Here is a 13823-nt window from a genome sequence, read left to right as displayed (position 1 = left end):
GCTTTGTAAAGATTAAATTGCATGATATGTATACATTTCTTACAAAGCGCCTAGCACAGGGTAAGCCCTTAAGAGTACTAGATCCTTTCTCTTACCCTCCATCTCCTCCAGGTATTTTTTGTTTTTTATTGAAGTATAGTTGATTTACAATGTTGTGTTAATTTCTGCTGTACAGCAAAGTGACTCAGTTATACACATATATACATTTAAAAATATTCTTTTCCATTATGATTTATCCAGGATAGTGGATATAGTTCCCTGTGCTATACAGTAGGACCTTGTTGTTTATCCATGCTATATGTAATAGTTTGCATCTACTAACCCCAAACTTCCAGTCCATCCCTCCCTATACCCCACTGCTTTGGCAACCACAAGTCTGTTCTCTATGTCTGTGAGCCTGTTTCTGTTCCTCCAGCTACTTTGGACTCATTCATATATGTCTATTTCCTAGAATAAAAGCCTCATCATGCCTTATTGAACTGGAAAACATTTCCAGAAACATGATAAGTGAGTTAAAGGATATGACCATTTTGATGACCTTTCAGATTACTGTCGATTGCTTTTCAAATACTATTTCTGGATATTTTTTTCCAACGGACGTCTCTCAAAGAGATGAAAAACTTATGTATGAAGGTGTTCATTTCGGCATTATTTATAAGAACATGATTATACAACAGAAGGATAATAACTGACTTAATCCTGTTAGGAATAAGGCAGCATGTAGTCAAATAAGCAATTAATGGTTAAACCACTTGTGAATGATACTACTTCTTGATAGATTATTGATCAGCTGTTGAATAATAAAGACAAATACTAAATAGTAAAATTTAAAACTCTACCTGACAAAATGAAAAGAGAAAGCTTGAAATAGATTCTCAATAGATTCTCAACAATTGTTACAATGTTTTAATACACACACATTCGAATACAACTTTAGATAATACTTTAAAATGAAGGTTGGCAAACTTTTTCTGTAAAGGGCCAGACAGGAAATATTTTAGGCTTTACAGGCACTGCCCAGTACTCAGTACTGCCCCTGTAGTGTGAAAGCAGCCATAGACATGCAGTATGTGAATGAATGAGCATGGCTGCGTTCTAATAAAACTTTATTTACAAAAACAGGTTGCAGGCTGGATTTGGCCCACGGGTCAGTTTGCAAACCCCTGTGTTAAAGGGAATAGAGGGACTTACCTGGCGGTACAGTGGTTAAGACTTCATCTTCCAGTGAAGGGAGTGCATGTTCTATCCCTGGTCAAGGAGCTAAGATCCCACATGCTTCGTGGCCAAAAAACCAAAAACATAAAACAGAAGCAGTATTATAACCAATTCAATAAAGACTTTAAAAAAAAAGGTTCACATTGAAAAAACTCTTTAAAAAAAAATAAAGGGAAAAGAACTGTGTTTGTGAATATATGAGAATATTTTTCTAAGTTTCCTTTTATAACCTTACTATATGACCATCTTTTAAAAGTTTAAGAAAAAGGTGGACATATAATATAAAAATGGGCAAAAGTCCTGACCTGATGATTCACAGAAGGAATACCACAATACCATAAACACAGGAAAAATGAAGTATTCACCACTTCTGAAATATGAAATGGAACTTTTAAGAACCCCAAAATACTTAGTGCTCACAGAAGTGTAGTGAGGTAGTCATGCTATTACAGTACCAGTTGGAAAGTCAAATGGCAACCCTCCTCTAGTCAGAAAGGTGTTAATATGCCAAGAGTCTGCCACTGTTCAAAGCCAAAACTTCAGAAAATATAAGTAATGAGGGGCAATTCATCCAACCAACTGTGAAAACAAAACGTAAAGTTTGAGTAATGAAATTAATGTGGAACATAGGAGAGAGACAGAGCAATGGAAAAGGAGAAAAGGTTCAGAAATAAACACCAAAGTATGTGGGAATTTATTATATCTTATAGGTGGCATTTCTGATCAGAGAGCAAAAATGTTAGGACAACTGGACAGCCATTTGGAAAGAAAAACTGGATCCCTACCTCACACCTTCCCCCCAATTAATTCTATATGAAAGATTTGAAGAAAAAAAAACTATAAATGTACCTTTAAAAATTGGGCAGTTTTTTTAAAAGAGCAAACTCAGAGAGAGGAAGGCCTTTTAAAGTATGCTGCAGAAACCATAAACAATATGACTGTGGGATAATATTTTTCTTAAAACTTTTTTTCAGACTTAGGGCTTCCCTGGTGGCGCAGTGGTTGAGAGTCCGCTTGCCGATGCAGGGGACATGGGTTCGTGCCCTGTTCCGGGAAGATCCCACATGACGCGGAGCGGCTGGGCCGGTGAGCCATGGCCGCTGAGCCTGCGCGTCCGGAGCCTGTGCTCCGCAACGGGAGAGGCCACAACAGTGAGAGGCCCACGTACCGCAAAAAAAAAAAAAATTTCAGACTTACTGTATCAGAAAATTATAAAAAATTTGATAACACACTGTGTTGGGGAGGGTGTGGGAAAACATGTCCTCTTATGCTCTGCTGTATTGAAATGCAGTGATATCTAGCTAAATAAAAACGCACATACCCTCTGACTCAGCAATAATTTCACCCCTAAACATTTACTTTATAAATATAATTGCACATTTAAATGAAATATATATAAAGGTCATTATGTCTTTCAATATTGCTTGTAACAGCAAAAGATTGGAAACAAAAGCTTAAATGTCTATCAACAAGGGAGTTAAAAATAATACTGTATACGTTACATGTATTTATACAAGTGAAAACTGTGAAAACTATGTCATTATGAAGAATGACAATGCTCTTTCCTTACTGATATGGAAATATTGCAAGACATCTGGTTAAGTGAAAAAGGCATGGGGGAAATTGTGTTCATATCATGCTAAAATTTTATTGGAGAGAAAAGGAAAACGTATACTTATAAAAGTGTAGATGGTTTCTGGAAGGATATATGAAAAACTTGTAAAAGAGGATGTATCTGGGGAGAAGAGATGGGTGGCTAGGTGGAGGAAAGGGAAATAAACTTAGTTTTCATTGTATACCCTTTTTTAAGTTCTTTAAATTTATAATAAAGCATTACCTATTTAAAATTTAAATTTTCTAATAATATTTAAAGACTCAGGGAAATATTTTTCTCAACAGCATCCCCTATTTTTCCACTTGGATGGCTAAGAACCAACTAAAACGCAGCATGTCCAAAGCTGCACCCCAGATTCTGCCCAGACTCTGCTCCATCCGCCATTCGCCTCACATCAGTTAATGGCAATTCTATTCTGGTAGTCGTTCAGGCTGAAAATCACGGAACTATCAACCGCTTCGCTCTCTCACGTCCTACGTCCAAACTCTGGCCACACTCGGTTTCTTGTTACCATCCAGTCTTTGGGCGGTTGTACTGGCTGTGCTGTCCCCGCTGCAGGGCTCCTCCTCGCAACCTGCATGCTTCACGCCCTCTCTTCGCTCAAGGCTGTGTCCATAAATCACCTCACTGAACTGAGAAGGAACCAGCCCTCTAGCCAGCACTCCTGACCCACTTCGCTTAAAAAAATTACAGGGTATCCATGACATTTTAGCATAATGTACAACTTCCTTTTATATTTGTTGTCTATCTCTTACTAGTTGACTAAGCTTCATGAGTGCATTAATTTTTGCCTATTTTGTTCATTGATGTTTCCTGCGTAAGCCCACAAAACTATTCAGTAAGCCCACAAAACTACTCGCTGAGTGAACGAATTCATTAATGTAAAGTTTACAGAGCACAATATAAAATTGCACCTACAGTATAATGAGTTTTGTAGAAAAATATATTTAAAATATTTAAAGATTTTTTAAAAAAGATGTTACATTATGGGCCTTTGCGTATTTTGCAATATTTTTTCCTCCTGTTGCTCGTGAAAGAGTATTCTCTCATTGATGGCTTGGCTTCTTCTCCTCCAATTTCTGGGGGAAGGAATGTATCTGCTTAGCTCAGATTCTTCCAGGTAGAATTGGGGAAATGGGCAGAAAGAAAAGATGAACGGCAAGAAGTGAAACAAGTTTAATTAATTTAATATTGGGAATGGAAGCAGAGTCTCTGAGAGGAAAAAGAAACTTGAAAAAGGTGAGGAAGGGAAAAAGGGAAGAGAAACCCCTTGGTGATGGGCTTTATGAGAGATTTTTGCTGGTAGGTGAGAGTGAGGGCTAAGGAGTTTTGGGGAAGCTGCAGGGTGTGGGAGGTGACAAGAGGATGGAAATGGGAAAGAAAATTTTAAGAAGTGTTTCTATTGATTATAAATGAGATTCCCTTTGATTTTCTTTAAGAATCTCCGGTGAAGATCTCAATGGCTTTTGATTACTTGCTGGCACTGGACCACATAAATTCTTGGCTTTTTTAGGGAGAAAGAAATATATGGCAATATCGTAAAAAGGAACGAAATTGTGTCATTTGCAGAGATGTGGATGGACCTAGAGGCTATCATACAGAGTGAAGTAAGTCAAAAAGAGAAAAACAAATATCGCATGTTAATGAATACATGTGGAATCTAGAAAAATGGTACAGATGAACTTACTTGCAAAGCAGAACTAGAGACACAGATGTAGAGAACAAACGTATGCACACCAAGGGGGAAGGGAGTAGGGTGGGATGACCTGGGAGATTGGGATTGACATATATACACTACTATGTTTAATAGCTACTGTATAGCACAGGGAACTACTCGGTGCCCTGTGGTGACCTAAATGGGACGGAAATCCAAAAAAGAGCGGATATATGTATACATATAGCTGATTCACTTTGCTGTACAGCAGAAACTGACACAGCAGTGCAAAGCAACTATACTCCAATAAAATATATATATATAATAATATATAATATTATAATTATAATATTATAATATATAATAATATATATATATGGCAACATTACAAATGGTTTGTTCAGGGTGGTGGCTTTCTGTATTATTTTAATTTTCTTCTTTATATTTGTCTGTACTTTTCACATTTTCCTCCATTATAAATGTATTCCTTTTATAGTATAGAAGGACATGATTTAACATTTTTCTTTACCCTTCATCCTTCAAAGAGTCTCTGTAGCAGTCAGTAGCTGCCTGAGGCATCTGTCCTTTGCCTGCCTATTTTAGGCAGGCTCCTGGACCAGGAAAGGGGGCCTGCTGTGCTGCAGACGGAGTCTTCTCCTGACCGTGGCTCTGGCCCTCTTCCCTCTGACTCTCACATGACTCGCACCCTGGCTGGCTCTGTTCTGTGCTGGCCTCAGCTCCCCAGTACCCTCCGCAGCTGGCTGCTTTGGGTGGGGTCCTTTGTCTTAGCTCTGGCCCTTTGGACCGGAAACTGAAGCCAATCTACCTTCATCTCTCCCGAAAATGGGGGTTTGGTTAATAGCCGTACCCATCTGACTCCTGTACATGAAATCTTTGGTTTTTTAATTTTAAATTTTATAACATTTCATCATGATACTCAGCAGGGGCTACCCTTCCACATCATAAGAGTGGTGGCTTTGGGCTGCCACCTAGGGTCACCAGTTGTTCTGGTTTGCCCAGGACTGAGAGGGTTCTTGGGACAATGGCCTTTTCAGTGCTGAAACTGAAAGTCTCGGGCAAATCAGGATGAGCTGGTCACTGCTGTCATCACAGGCACCAGTAGGCTTTATCGCCACTGTCTTAGTTGACTTCTGAGGTTAGCGGTGAGGACACTCTCCTCACTCTGATACAAGTATGTTCTCTCCACAACAGGTGAAGACCATGCCCGCTTCTCTCCCCAATCATGGCAGGAATCAGATTAAAATGCAGGAATTTTCCTCCACATCTGTTGCTCTAGAGGGACTGACAAAAGTGTCAGAGCAGGAGAAGGGGCTCCACACCGGCCCACGCCACCAGTGGAGAAACACAGCCCAAAGGAAACATGGCTGAGGGGCTCCAAAGGGTCTTCTACTCAGATACTGTTCCCGGTACAAACAATACGGCTCTTCCCCGGGGTTGTGCAGACAAGAGCTGTACCTCTACAAACAGGTCAGCTCAGTGCTCCCAGTTCCTGGAAATTTGCATATCATGAATCTCCTTTGAGAGATGAGAAGGGTTTTTAGACAAAATTATTTTAAAAACACAAGGCTCTCACAGGACCCAAAAGCACAAACTCACAGCTTCTAACTAGGTTAGCTAAACAAGGACACTCCTTGGAGGGAACTGCTAGCACAGACTCTATTTTAGGCATTTCAGGGGAACACTGGTGATCATGACTTACACTGGATAGAGTGACTATTTAGGGACATTTATTTTTGCTGAAATATTTGCTGAGTATTTTTATAAAGCACTTCAAATCTGAAAAGATAAAAACAATTTCTGTAGGAGCCTTTAGAAGAGGGTGGGAAGGAAGATGGTGATCATAACACTGTAGCATTTATGTTGTGACACTTTCTGATACATTCAATGCCATTTCTTTAGAGTGAAGCTAAGGAACCAGAGCAGAGATGACAGCATAAACTTGGCATGAAACAAATGTTGTGAGCTTGGTGCCTCTGTTGGTTTTCCCACAGCTTTCATCTTCCCAAAGGGATAGGATAATAACTAAAGTTCCAAGGAGGCAATGACTCCTTCCATTGGGTGGAAATGGGCGGTTGGGAATTGTGGATGCATTCAGGTTTTGGGATTTGGTTTTCAGGCAACTTGCCAGGGATGGGTTCCAGCCACCCAGACCATTGTCATTGTGCCTCCTCCAGGAGCACTTGCACCCCTGCTTCTCAGAAAGAGTTAGGGAGTCTTGGAGGAATGGTATACCTGAGAGCCTTAGTCCTGCTTCCACACTAACATTATCTGGAGATCTTTTAAAGCCATTCACGAGGGCTTCCCTGGTGGCACAGTGGTTGAGAGTCCGCCTGCCGATGCAGGGGACACGGGTTCGTGCCCCAGTCCGGAAAGATCCCACATGCCGCAGAGTGGCTGGGCCCGTGAGCCATGGCCGCTGAGCTTGCGTGTCCAGAGCCTGTGCTCCGCAACGGGAGAGGCCACAATGGTGAGAGGCCCGCGTACCGCAAAACAAAAACAAAAACAAAAACGAACAAAAAAACCATTCATGCTTGTGCTCTCCTCCGTCTAAGAAACAACTTCTGAGGGTGGGACACAGGTATGGATACTTTTTTTTTTTTAATACTCCAGGTAAATTCTAATGGACAGTCTGCGTGAGAACCACTGCTGAAATTCAATGCTGTTCAAACTTGAATGAAATAATCACAAGCTAGGTAGGTGGATAGATAGATTGAATGATAAATGGTTGGATAGATGGGAGATGCGAGAGGGAGAGAGAGAAACAAATATATAACCCGTATGAATAATAGATGAATAATAGTGATTATCTGTGGTTAGGGAAATTATGAACAATTTTATTTACTTTATGTCTATTTTCTAGTCAACTGTGAAACACCAACAGAAAAAGGATTAGAAGATATAATGAGTAATTTTACAGAAAGATAGACAATAAGCATTAAAAAAAATCAACTTGACTAGTAATAAAAAAATACAAATTAAAACAATGACGTGATACATTTTAAAATGATCCTACTGGCACATTTCTTTAATAATGAGCTCCAGAAAGGCACCCAGGATCTCTGTGTGTTCTTTCTCACGACTGCATGGGAATCTACAAGTACCTCAAAATTAAAAATTTAATTTAAAAAAATGATACAAAAAAGAACAGATGCATACTAGAAAGACTGATTCAAAATATTGGAAAGAGAAAATATAGCTGTGGGGAAAAGCCCAATAGATGTGACAACCTCCACTGGACAGAGTTAAGAGAATAAGTGAACTTGAACCATCAGGGACCAGGAAGATTACCTAGTCCAGGACATGAAGACTCAGGCGTCTGCGGGAGTAGGAAGTCTCAGAGTGAGTGAAGTGGGATGACCAGGGACTACGGTGAACAGAGAGGACACATCCTTTCTAAAGAGGCATCCACTACTCACCTCCAAGACGTTTTTGCCAAGCGAGGAAGCAAACCCAGTGTCAGATTTTCCAATTTTTTTTAGAAAAAGTAAAATCTGAAGTTTAATAAGAAATCGTCCCATTTTTAAATGTTGGCAACTAATTGAAAAATTCCAAAATGCTATGCAGGTCAAATAAAATTAACTGTGACTTGTATTCAAACTTATAAAAACAAAAATGAGATCCAGTGTGGTTGATGATGCATTTAAAAATGAGCAAGGGGTAATGAAAATTGGTACAATCTTTCTGGAGGACACATTTGCAATCTGTATGAAAAATATTAAAATTTTGCATACCTTTTTGTCTAAAATCTCAAATATTTTGCTCTAAGGAAATAATTCTGAAATCTGAAAAAGATTAACTAAAAGATCTTCAGTGCAACGTTATTTACAAAAAAGAGAAACTATGTGAAACCTTCACATCTTTAGCAGAATTGAGTAAAGAAATTATGCTTCATGCATACATCAAAATATAATGTAGCCATTAACAATGAAGTAGAAGAACAGCATGAAATCATGTGGAAATAAGTTCTCAGAGTGAAAAAATATATAATTTAAATTGATAGCTTTATAGCTGATGTTTTGAGGAAGGAAAGGATGCAGTATAGAGTATACTCTGTTTAATTCTAGCTTTGTAAAATTATACTTATATTACATATTATAAATATTGTATATAGTCTCTTTTTATTGCTCATCTGCATTTTCCAAGTTTTCAATAACAAACCCTGCTATGGTCACCTTATCCATTTCCTATTTTTTTCTTGCTAACAGAATTCTATTTTCATTGGGGTGGCATTAGACCCTACCAAAGAAAGGCGTCATTTCTTGGTCTAAGCCAACCATAGCAATCTTGCTTTCTGTTTCCCCAACATGTCTTGCATCTGACTGATTTCTAACAAAGATTCAAGGAGGAGTCGGCTGTGAGATGTACCGGGGAAGGTGTGCTCATCTGATAGAAGGGACAGATGTGTCTGGCTCTACTCTTGGCAGTTTTCCTGTCTGGAAAGTGGATGTCGTGGCTGGAGCCATAGTCACGGCCTTCTAGCACACTTAAGGGAAAGGCTACCAGCATCACTGCTGGTCCTGAAAGTTCTGAGCCTCTGAACCATCAGTAACAACTGCCCACCTTCAGACATTTTGTTATGTAAGAAAACAAGTCCCTCTGTTTAGATGGAGTTTTCTGTTACTTGCAGCAGAAAGCATTTCTAACTGATTTAAATGTGCCCTAAAAACGCTTGAAAGAAACTATTTTTTTTTAAAAATTAAGAGGTGGAGGGCTTCCCTGGTGGCACAGTGGTTGAGAATCCGCCTGCCAATGCAGGGGACACGGGTTCGAGCCCTGGTCTGGGAGGATCCCACATGCCGCGGAGCAACTAAGCCCGTGAGCCACAACTGCTGAGCCTGCGCGTCTGGAGCCTGTGCTCCGCAACAAGAGAGGTCGCGATAGTGAGAGGTCCGCGCACCGCGATGAAGAGTGGCCCCCGCTCGCTGCAACTAGAGAAAGCCCTCGCACAGAAATGAAGACCCAACACAGCCAAAACTAAATTAATTAATTAATAAAAAATTTAAAAAAAATAACTTTCTGATAAAAACAATGATTTTAAAAAAAGTGGAAAAAAAGGACTGGAAGAATAAGTCTGTATCTTATCTGTATTTTCTAGAATATACCTGTAACGCATTTGTAATAATAATCCAGTAAAAGTTATTTCAAATTTTCTAATAGTCTGGAGCACATCCAATCCCGGCAATGCTGGTCTCCCAAGACCTGGCAGTCCTGGTATTGATTTGCTGTGTGATCTTGGGAAAGCACCTCATCATTCTAGAACTCAGCTTCCCAAACTGTGTAGTGACAAGGAATCAAATGATTCTTAAGGCTCCTTGTTAGCAGCTCCAGCGAAAGAGCTCAGTGCTCGTCTCTGAGTCTGTCATTCTCTTCCCTATGGACAATGACTGATTGAACAGATACTCTATGCAGGGAAACTGCTCAAGAATGGGAAATAAACACTATACTTCCTTGGCTTAAAAACAGGGGGCAGGGACTTCCCTAGTGGCGCAGTGGTTAAGAATCCAGCTGCCAATGCAGGGGACACGGGTTCGAGCCCTGGTCCGGGAAGATCCCACATGCCGCGGAGCAACTAAGCTCGTGCGCCACAACTACTGAGCCTGTGCTCTAGAGCCCGTGAGCCACAACTACTGAAGCCTGCGCGCCTAGAGCCCGTGCTCTGCAACAAGAGAAGCCACCGCAATGAGAAGCTTGAGCACCGCAACGAAGAGTAGCTCCTGCTCGCTGCAACTAGAGAAAAGCCCGCACTCACCAACACAGCCAAAAATAAATAAATAAGATATAAATAAATTTAAAAAAACAAAAAGAGAGGGCATACTCATGGATACAGAGACCAGATTGGTGGTTACCAGAAGTGGAGAGGGCATGGGGGGTGTGGGTGAAATGGGAGAAGGGGGTTAAACAATACAAACTCCCAGCTATAAAATAAGTCATGGAGATGTAATGTACAGCATGGGGACTATAGTTAATAACACTGTACTGTATGTATATTTGAAAGTTGCTGAGACAGTCAATCTCAAAAGTTTTCACCACATACACAGAAAATCTTGTAACTATTTATGGTGACGATGTTAACCAGACATTTATTTCACAATATATACAAGTATCGAATCATTATGTTATACACTTGAAACTAACATAATGCTATAACATAATGATATAATTATATCAATAAAAAACAAACAACAACAACAAACCCAGAGTGCACAGGGAACTAAGCCACCAAAGATCACTTTATAATTTTCTTTGTGGTGTCAGAATACCATCTAATGTGATTCTCTTCTGTTAAGTGTGGAGGGAACTCTCCCCAAATCTCCCAACCAAAGCCCAAATTCTATAACACGTTCTTTCTAACACCTTCTTACTGAGATGCTCCATGCTTTTCCATGGTGTGCTTTCCCCCTTGCTGCAACAGGTAATAAATCCAACTTGTTCAACTACAGGTGTGTTCCTGGAGGTCTTTGATTAGAGGGCACTGACAATATTAAGCATTCAAAACCATTTATTGCTATTATTAGCAATTGCTATTTTATAAATTTATTTATTTGGCTGCGTTGGGTCTTCGTTGTTGCACACAGGCTTTCTCTAGTTGCGGTGAGCAGGGCTTCTCTTGTTGCGGAGCATGGGCTCTAGGCTTGCAGGCTCAGCAGTTGTGGCTCGCGGGCTCTAGAGTGCAGCCTCAGTAGTTGTGGCGCACAGGCTTAGTTGCTCCGTGGCATGTGGAATCTTCCCGGACCAGGGCTTGAACCCGTGTCCCCTGCACTGGCAGGCGGATTCTTAACCACTGCACCACGAGGGAAGTCCCAGCAATTATTATTTTAAAAAATAATTATTACAGTAAGTCCCCTACATACGAACCTTCAAGTTGCGAACTTTAAAAGATGTGAACGTGTGTTCTCGTGTCCAATCACGTAAGTTAATTCACGAGTCTGGAGTACATTGTCATGTGCGTGCATCCTCTACAAGTGGTTGTGCTTTTGTGTACTTCACTGTACAGTGCTGTACAGAGTACAGTGGATGTCCAGAAGCAAAAATAAAAGCAGCGGTATATAGCTGATTGTGTTAGTTGGGTACCTAGGCTAACTTTGTTGTACTTACGAAAAAACTGGACTTACGAACGCGCTCTCGGAATGGAGCTCGTTTGTATGTAGGGGACTTGTATTGTTATTAATCATGTGAGTCTAGCATATAAGGTGCATCTCTGGGGATGTGGCTGAGATACCACCAGAAGGCAGACTTGGAATAGGTTGCAAAAGGCCTTTGTTTCACATTGTCTTGTATGAAATGGATGGCAGAGCCCTGATACACACCACACACACACACACACACACACACACACACACAGATACTGACAAATCTCAATCTTTAGAAGGTTCCTCCACAAAGGGAGAAAACTTGTCTTTCCTGTTCACCGCTGAGTCTCCAGCATGCAAAGGAAAGCAGGTCACATCATATAGCCTCAACTCGGTAAATTTTTCCTGAATGAATGAATTCAAGCATCCTGGGAGACTTTAACAGTTTAATTTAAACATTAATGGATCAGGTAGACAAACATAGCTAAGACATATATAGTGCTTACTCCCTACCAGGAACTGCACTAAACACTGAACATGTATTAACTCAGCTGTCTCTGGTCCCCATCCTATGAAGTAGATACTATTATGAACTCAGTTTTACGGAGGTGAAAACTGAGGCATAGGGCGGTTTAGTGGTTCACCAGGGATCCCATGGCAGGTAGGTGGCTGAGTGAGGATTTAAATCCAGGTAGTCTGACTTCAGAGCCTGCGCTCATAACCAACATGCTTTACTGCCTTGCAGTATAAAATAAAGATATAGAGAGTAATAATGTGCAATTAACTTTGCAGGCAGATTTGTGTTGTTTGTATCTAAAAACACAGAAAGTACATTTTTTTCTTCCTTGAGTATGAGGGAAAAATGCTCTTTGCGTATTTTTAATTGGTCATTTCATGGGCCACAGAGTGGAAATTACGTAGATCATATAATTTGACCACAGCAAAATAACATTAGCTATAAACACCAAAAATAACAGGGGGAAAGCAGGAATGAAATATCAGGAATGAAAAAGGGGATATAAGAACAGATTCAGAGGAGATGAAAAATTATAAAGGTGTTCTATTTGTAACTTTATGCCAATAAATTTGAAAACGTAAATGAGACAGACTTATTTTCTAAGCAAAGATAAATGATCCAAAATTGACTCAAGAAGAATCAGAAAATGAATACTCCATTACTTACCAATAACTTTGGAAAGAATAATTAAAGATCTAGCCTTCTAAAATCCATCAAGTCCAGATTGTTTTGTAGATGCATTCTTTAAATCATCAATGAGCAGATAGATATCTTGATAATTTAAAAATACCAGTGTGGGGCTTACCTGGTGGCGCAGTGGTTGACAGTTTGTGCCCCGGTCCGGGAGGATCCCATATGCCGCGGAGCGGCTGGGCCCGTGAGCCATGGCCGCTGAGCCTGCGCGTCCGGAGCCTGTGCTCTGCAACGGGAGAGGCCACAACAGTGAGAGGCCCGCGTACCGCAAAAAAAAACAAAACAAACAAACAAAAAAAAAACAACCAGTGTGTAGGAAAAAACCAGGATGCTTTCAAAATCATCCTAGAAAGTTAGCATAACCTTGTATCAAATTTGAATGAGAACCTCACCGTCCCCTAAAAAGGAAAAAAATAATTTTATTTATTAATATGGATGCCCCCTAAAAGCCCTAAGGTAAATAAATAATTCCAATCCAACAGTGTATTTTAATAAAAGAACATACATTGACCACATAAAGCTTGTTGGGGGAATATATATGTGGTATAATTAAGGGTGGCATCTTGAATCAGTAAGAGGAGGAAGGACTATTCAGATTTGGTGCTGGGACAGCTGGCTTCTCGCCTTCATCAAATCCTTGCCCTACCTTATGCATAAATCTAATTTCCAGATGAATTGATAACCTAACCAACAATATCATCATCAACAACAACAATAACAAAAAAGTTCTAAGTTACTAGAACATTTAAGCAATTATTCTTGCGATTCTGGGTCTCCTTAAGCAAGGTGGGAAATCTAGAAGCCATGAAAGATAAGACTTACAGATTTGAGTACACAAAACCTTGTAACTGCTTTACAGAGAAAGACCCCCCTCAATATTATTCGGTACTTAACAAATAATGGATGCCACATGAAAACATTTCCATAGGTAACACTATGGAAACATTAAGTGACAAAGGCGAACTACAGAACAATATTTATATTTTTAAGATTGATAAAATCGATAACGCTCTGGCAAATTTGGTAAAAAAAAATTGG

At 40.0% G+C, this 13823-nt stretch overlaps 1 long non-coding RNA gene across 1 annotated transcript in view; it reads right to left on the bottom strand.

The window, feature by feature from the left end:
- The window catches only part of LOC137203141 (uncharacterized), a 32191-nt gene extending 25012 nt beyond the window's left edge, over positions 1-7179 (bottom strand). The window contains exon 1 of the long non-coding RNA XR_010932953.1: positions 1192-7179. This is a non-coding gene — a long non-coding RNA (uncharacterized lncRNA). The remainder of the gene's footprint in view (positions 1-1191) is intronic.
- Positions 7180-13823: the final 6644 nt, after the last annotated feature.

Source organism: Pseudorca crassidens, chromosome 1, assembly GCF_039906515.1.
Source record: "Pseudorca crassidens isolate mPseCra1 chromosome 1, mPseCra1.hap1, whole genome shotgun sequence".
Taxonomy (NCBI): domain Eukaryota; kingdom Metazoa; phylum Chordata; class Mammalia; order Artiodactyla; family Delphinidae; genus Pseudorca; species Pseudorca crassidens.
This window is presented reverse-complemented; position numbering and strand designations above follow the sequence as displayed.